Genomic DNA, 6813 nt, shown 5'->3' on the forward strand with positions numbered 1-6813 from the left:
TGGTGCAATTCAGTGACAAGAACTCTAACCGGACGTTTCATAACTTCATATATATTTTTTTGGTTTGCATTGAGCAATCGACAAATAGGAAAATTTTTGTTACAGGCTCCCATTTTTGTATTCAGGCTGTAGAACTTTTTTTAAGATAGCTGTGATGTCAGACATGCCTTATGATTGGCACTGTGGTTCATGCTTAGAATTTTTCATTTTTAAAACAACATGCTTTCTTTATTTTCCAGTCTCAAAAGGCCTCAACTTTACAGAGCAATCAGCTATGATTATGGTAAGGTGAGCTTTGCTATGCCACCCCTCAATAGCAATTTTTACCTGTGAAGGTAAATGTTTTATTTGGAAGTAATTTGAAGAGGAGACCATATAATTGGTATTGAAGTAGTTTTTTTATTCAGAGTGCTATGTAAGTTCTTTCAACTTACCAGCAGTTTTTATGTCCTGCGATCTGTTGTCCTCCTCCCCCACATTATCACTAACTTCAGCATCTAACAAACTATAGAATGAAAGGCTGTTCCTGGAGCACTTTTATCACAACTCCTTTTCAGATAAGAAAGCTAACTATCTGCAGTGTGGGTAGACACTTGTTGCAAAACATACTTCCCCTGCATTACTTCTCTCCAGTGCGGCACTTGACCTGCATACTGCAACTCCATTTACAGTCAACCAAGGTAAAATGTGTGCACTCTGCTTACTGTTTGTAAACCACTTGACTGCTGCACTCCTTACTCTTGAACTGGCAGAAATTTGAAGACTTCAGGCTATTACTGCTTCACATGTGACGTGTATGGGGATAGTATTATGTGAGGAACCTGTAACCTGCATTGCATTAATGCTACTAATTGAGAAAAAGTAATGATTGGTAACTTATATAATCAGTATTAGATTTTTACAAAATTGTCATAATAGTATTGATCTTTTGAAAATAACTTTGTGACTGAAACACAATTGAATCATTTAGCTTGTACCCCTCAGAAAATTTCATTTTACCCCTCAGGGAGTAGTTACCCCCAGGTTGGGAACCACTACATTAGATGCAGAGAAATCCTCAATTCATTTCCTACACTCTGTGCCTGTTCCCATAACATCACACTGTTCACCAGGATGTTGGAGATGCTCTGTGTAATACCAGTTCTCCTTAATTTTTGTTTTCTTTATTTTAACTGCAAGCACATGATTGAGTGACAATTCCAAGTAGCTTTTGAGTTCACTTTTATTACAGTATTACAACATAGTCCAGTGCTGTATAAAACAGAATAACTTAAATGATCAATTTTTGACAATGTAATGTGATTTGGATAGATTCATCTGGTTTGGTAAGTCTTCCCTGACTTGGGGTTGTGTGTGTCTTTTTCCGAACTGTAATCCTTTCACAAACCTCTCCAATCCTTTTCCTTCACTGTCCTTCCTTCTCCTTCAACTTTTCTGGAGTCACTGCCACCAGAAGCTTGCATAAGTTTTGTGTTGTGTTCTCCTGCTGCAACTTGGTGAGTAGATTTTTTTATCTTTCCAATCATATTATAAAATGACAACTGAAATGATCATCCTTGATGAGATGTGCTTGACAGAAAGCCCACAGGAATGTTGGATGTGATGATGACACTACCGCAAGTACATAGACAAAGTCCACTGTAACAAGGCCAGTCCACGGTGGGCTGTCATCCCTGGTGTGGCTGGCTCTTGGCCTGGGTTGGGTTGAGGTGCAACCTGCTGGAGATTGAGCCACAACTTAAGTACATAGCAGGTGGAGGAATATCTGCAGATGCTTGATGCCCACATGACCCATGGATGCAAGTTAGTTCCTGATAGTAGCATCCTTGCTGCTGCAAGTACTGCCTATAAACAATGATGGTGCCTCTGGTTTCACCTGCTAGCATTTAGCTTCTCAGTACCATGTCCGTAAAATAGAATGTAATAGCAAGACACATAAACAGTCTCGAAAAGGAGGAGCACCTAAGAGCCAAGGGCGGGCTTGCAACGGGGTGGGGCTGTAGAGTTGGAAAGTGAAGAGGTCGGTGATGGCGATGTACTAGATTTTCCTTCCACCTCAAGGAAAAGATGGCAAAGCCATCTTGACACCAGCCAAAAGACCTTGCAAGGCATTCTTCAACTGGGGATGGTAGCCACAGGGAGGAGCACCTCACTAAGGTCGATGCAGACAGTCACAAAGGGAGAGGTAGCTCTTGGTGGCTGTGACTACTCCTCGAACCCAGGACATGAGGTTGTGAAGAAAGCCTGAAATGAAGCAACTGTAGGAGAATTGTGGTGCTGGAGATTCAGACTGACATAGGCGGCTGGTGGAGTGGAAGGAGGGACCACAGGGCCAAAGATGACCAGCCAAGTGGTGCACAGAAGCAAACCCAATGACTGACTGGAACTTATCAGTGAGATGCACGTATACTCCCGAAAACAGAGAAGGAAACCACAGAAGCAGCCAGTGGAGGGAGGACAACGGTAGGACCCGTGACAATGAGGGAGACTGCTTGACGAGTGTGGCTGCCAGTACTGACAGCAGACATGGCAATGACTGACCCTGGCGGCACTGGGAAACAGAGCTTGACCAATGCAGCTGCTGATGTGATGTCTCATACGGTGCTGGTGGCAGTGGGAGACAGGGCTCAACCATTGCAGCTGCTGGAAACACAATAATACGACAGCAACAAAACCAGTGGTATAGTGGTCACTGAAAAGGAAAAGTGTGTGAAGACAGCATATAAGAGGAAAGGACACACCCAGAGGGCAGAGATGGGGCTGGATGGTAGGGGTGCCATGGGCTCTCAGAACAACAACACCGGAAAGGCCTGAAGTGTGTATGGTAGAATATCTCAAAAAGAGCCAAACACTCAGCAAGTATGGAAGATCATACTCATCTACCGAACTCTTAAACATTAGCCATTGCGTGGGCCTTTCAGAAGTTTGAATACTGTTTGTGGGAAAAATGCAAGGCAGAGAGCTTGTTGGTACTTATTTTTACAAGAGTTCAGTTATGAAATAAGACATATAAAAGGGGCACAAAACATTATAGTCAAGGCACTTTCTAGACTCCCACGATTAAATAAATTTACAAAATTAAATACGCAGACTTCAGATATTACAATCTGAGATACTATTACTTAAAATTTATCCAGAATTGTCAAGTTTACAAGAAAAGGATCCTCACTGGAGGAAGGTAAAGGAGAAACTCAATAACAAGGAAGCTGGAAATCCAGGTAAGTATTACACAATATATAAAGGTGTGCTATTTCATCGGCGAGTGCCAGAATCGAACTGTTGGTGTGTTTGTATATGTGAAGATTACGTAACTGATTTTATTAGGTTTATACACAACAAGTGGGGTCATTATGGAGTAAAGAAGTTTAGTGAGAAAGTTGTGTCATATTATTACTTTCCAAATTTGTGCCACAAACTGCAAAGAGTAGTAAAAACGTGTATCATATGTCAGAAAGTCTAACACTTGAATTGGTCTCCCTGAATGAATTACATCCTATCATTACAACAAAACCACTAGAATTGGTGTCACTTGTCACAGCTGGATCATTTCCTCAAGGGAGGTGTCGTGTCAAATATTTGATTGCTGTGTACGATATCTTTATGAAATAAGTGTGTGTGTGTGTGTGTGTGTGTGAACCCCTGTCACTAATACAGTTATTAGGAGGCTAGTACAAGAGTACAACTTTGCATAAGTGGCGACAACAGTAAGTAGGGGTCGAAAGAAACAGATCGCAAACGTCAGACAGCTTGGACATCGGTCAACATAACCTCATTCAAAATTTAGTCGATTTGTGTCTGCATCAGTTTCTTGATTGAAAAATGTCAGTTTACGAGCCTAATTCTTATCATTTGCGGGAAGTGTTACTGTTTTGTTTCAATATGAAGAAAGCAGCTGAGTCTCGTCAAATGCTCTCAAGCATGTATGGTAAGGATGCTATTAGTGAAAGAATGTGTCGTGAGTGGTTTCAACGCTTGAAGAATGGTGATTTTAATGTCGTAGACCGGCATAGTCATGGAAGAGAGAAGGTATTTGAAGATGCAGAATTGGAGATATTGCTGAGTGAAGACTTTGCATCAAACTCAAGAAGAATTGGCACGATTAGTGGGAGTGACACAACAAGGCATTTCAAAACGTCTCAAGGCTAAGGGCATGATTCAGAAAGAAGGAACTTGGGTCCTGTGTGAGCTGAAACAAAGAGACATTGAACGGCCTTTGTGTGTTTGTGAACAGTTGCTTCAGAGGCAAAAACGGAAGGGATTTCTGCATCGCATTGTGACCCGGGATGAAAAATGGGTTCATTACGATAACCCTAAACGCAAAAAGTCATGGGATATCCCGGCCATGCTTCCACATTGACGGTCAAACTGAATATTCACAGCTCCAAGATCATGTTCTGCATTTGGTGGGACCAGATCGGCGTCATGTACTATGAGGTGTTAAAACCAAGTGAAACAATCACAGGTGCACAATAAAGTGATTTTGCAGTATGACAACACTCGACCCCACGTTGCAAAAGAGGTCAAAACGTACTTGGAAACATTAAAATGGGAAGTCCTATCCCACCTGCCGTATTCTCCAGACATTGCTCCCTCTGACAATCACCTGTTTAGATCAATGGCGCGTGGCCTGGCTGACAAACACTTCTGATCTCATGAAGAAGTCACAAATTGGATCAATTCGTGGATTGCTTCAAAAGGTGAACAATTTTTTCAGCATGGGATTCGTACACTGTCCGAAAGATGGGAGAAAGTAGTGGCCAGCGATGGGAAATACTTTTAATGATACATGTGTAACCAATTTGTTTCATTAAAGCCTCAAATGTTGGGGGAAAAACGGCAGAAGCAACTTTGTACACCTTGTAGAGAACTATTTTCCTAGAATAGGTAAACTTAAGGTCATATTAATTGACAATGCATCATATTTTACAAATCCTAAATGGAAAACCTTTCTCAAAGAACAACATGTGAAATACATTGTAGTACCCTGACTTCACCCAGACGCGAGACCTGTTGAGTGTATATTCAAAAATTTAATCACTTTATTAGGACTTGTATACCAAACAAACAAATGAAATGGGTAGAGTATATTGCTCCCTTTCAACACATGGTTGATAATTTCTCACACATATGTACAGTATTTACACCTACCAAACTAACGTAAAGGAGAAATGAACTTCACAAGAGGTCAAAACCTTTACCATGTACTTCCAGCACATGAACCTTCACTCTAAGAGAAAATAAGACAAGCTCCAATTATTCTGAGTGAACAAGAACAAAAAAGGAAGGCCAAGTATGACTAGAATTTCAGCCAGACTTTTACCTTCCAGATAGGAGACAACCTGTTGTTATGAACACATCCGAAATTTAGTTGAGTTAAAAAGGTAAACCAGAAGTTGAAAATTCTATATTCAGGACCATTCCTGGTAATGGACATTCCACATCCAGGATGCTATTTATTAGCACATCCCAAATTGGGAAAGATCAAAGGACAGTATGCATCAAAGATGTGAAGAAGTAAACATGTGAACACAGGAAGCCTGGGATAAAAGGTAGAAGAGTGTGAACATGTAAATAGCTAGTAATAATTTTAAATTATGAGCATTATCCTGTAAGAAGGCACCTGGATAAAGATCCATTTTGCATCACTACTAAGGAACAAACCTGATAATTATGCATGTAGTGAATATCATTTTACTATGACCTTACATTATCTGGGCACAAGTGCCAAATAAGAACACACATTATGTTATGACATGTTGGAGAGTTATGAATATTTTATGAGAGGCAGTCGATGCGTATAAATTGTGTGGCATATTTTTAGGATGTGATACACCGAATACCCCTACATTACGCTACAGGTTGTATACAAGTATACATTAATATATACAGCTATGTGAACACAACAACCTAAAAACTAACTACATCTTGGTAAATGCCATACATAGGTTAAGTCTAAGTTAGCAATTATTCTAAAACTAAGCTAAATACTACACCTACAGCTATAATGTACAGTACCATATGATACTAAAAAGGAGCTACTTCTAAGGAAAATAGGATACTACATGGAGGAGAAATTATAAATTATTAAATGCATCAGAGAGCAGAATTGTGCTCAACCAACAACAGGCAAGTAGTATAAACTTAATTGAAATACTTGTAATCCAAAAGGATACAAATATGAACACATTATTTTGTTGGCAGATAATTCTTTCTGTAGAAACCCTCTGTGTGAACGAGTATGAATGTATGAACATGCTGGTTGACCTGCGGGAAACCAGAATCTAACTAGTTAGTTAACTTTAAAGATGATGGAAATAATGCTTTGCACTTCTACTTTCTATGACGTGAATATATAATTAAGGCAGAGGTATTGGTGGTGGGTCCTGGTTGTAATCTAGTTATAAGTATTTTGTGGGAAAGTGTTTTATGAATGGGAAAATAATGATTAGGGAACCCTAGTACATCAGTATATTTACCTGTTAAAGGAAAAACACAAATATGAGTGTTAAGAAAGGCAGAAAGAATATTTTACCTTAGCCTTGAAGGAACATGAAATGCCATCCCAGTTACTAATGTTCTAAACTCCACATGCCTCCAAATATGCACAAATGCGAGTACATCTGTATACATTAATCTTATACAATATTATGACAATAAGTTATAAAATGAAATGAGTATCTGTAGTTGTTTATGATTGTCTTAGCTATACTTGCTGACAATTCTTAAGACATCAACAATTACAAAAAGCAGTGCTATTTCAGACATTATGGCATGCAAATTGGTACATAAAAGAGAAATAATTAGTTGTACTAG

The sequence above is a fragment of the Schistocerca gregaria genome, chromosome 5 (genome assembly GCF_023897955.1).
Source record: "Schistocerca gregaria isolate iqSchGreg1 chromosome 5, iqSchGreg1.2, whole genome shotgun sequence".
Lineage (NCBI taxonomy): Eukaryota > Metazoa > Arthropoda > Insecta > Orthoptera > Acrididae > Schistocerca > Schistocerca gregaria.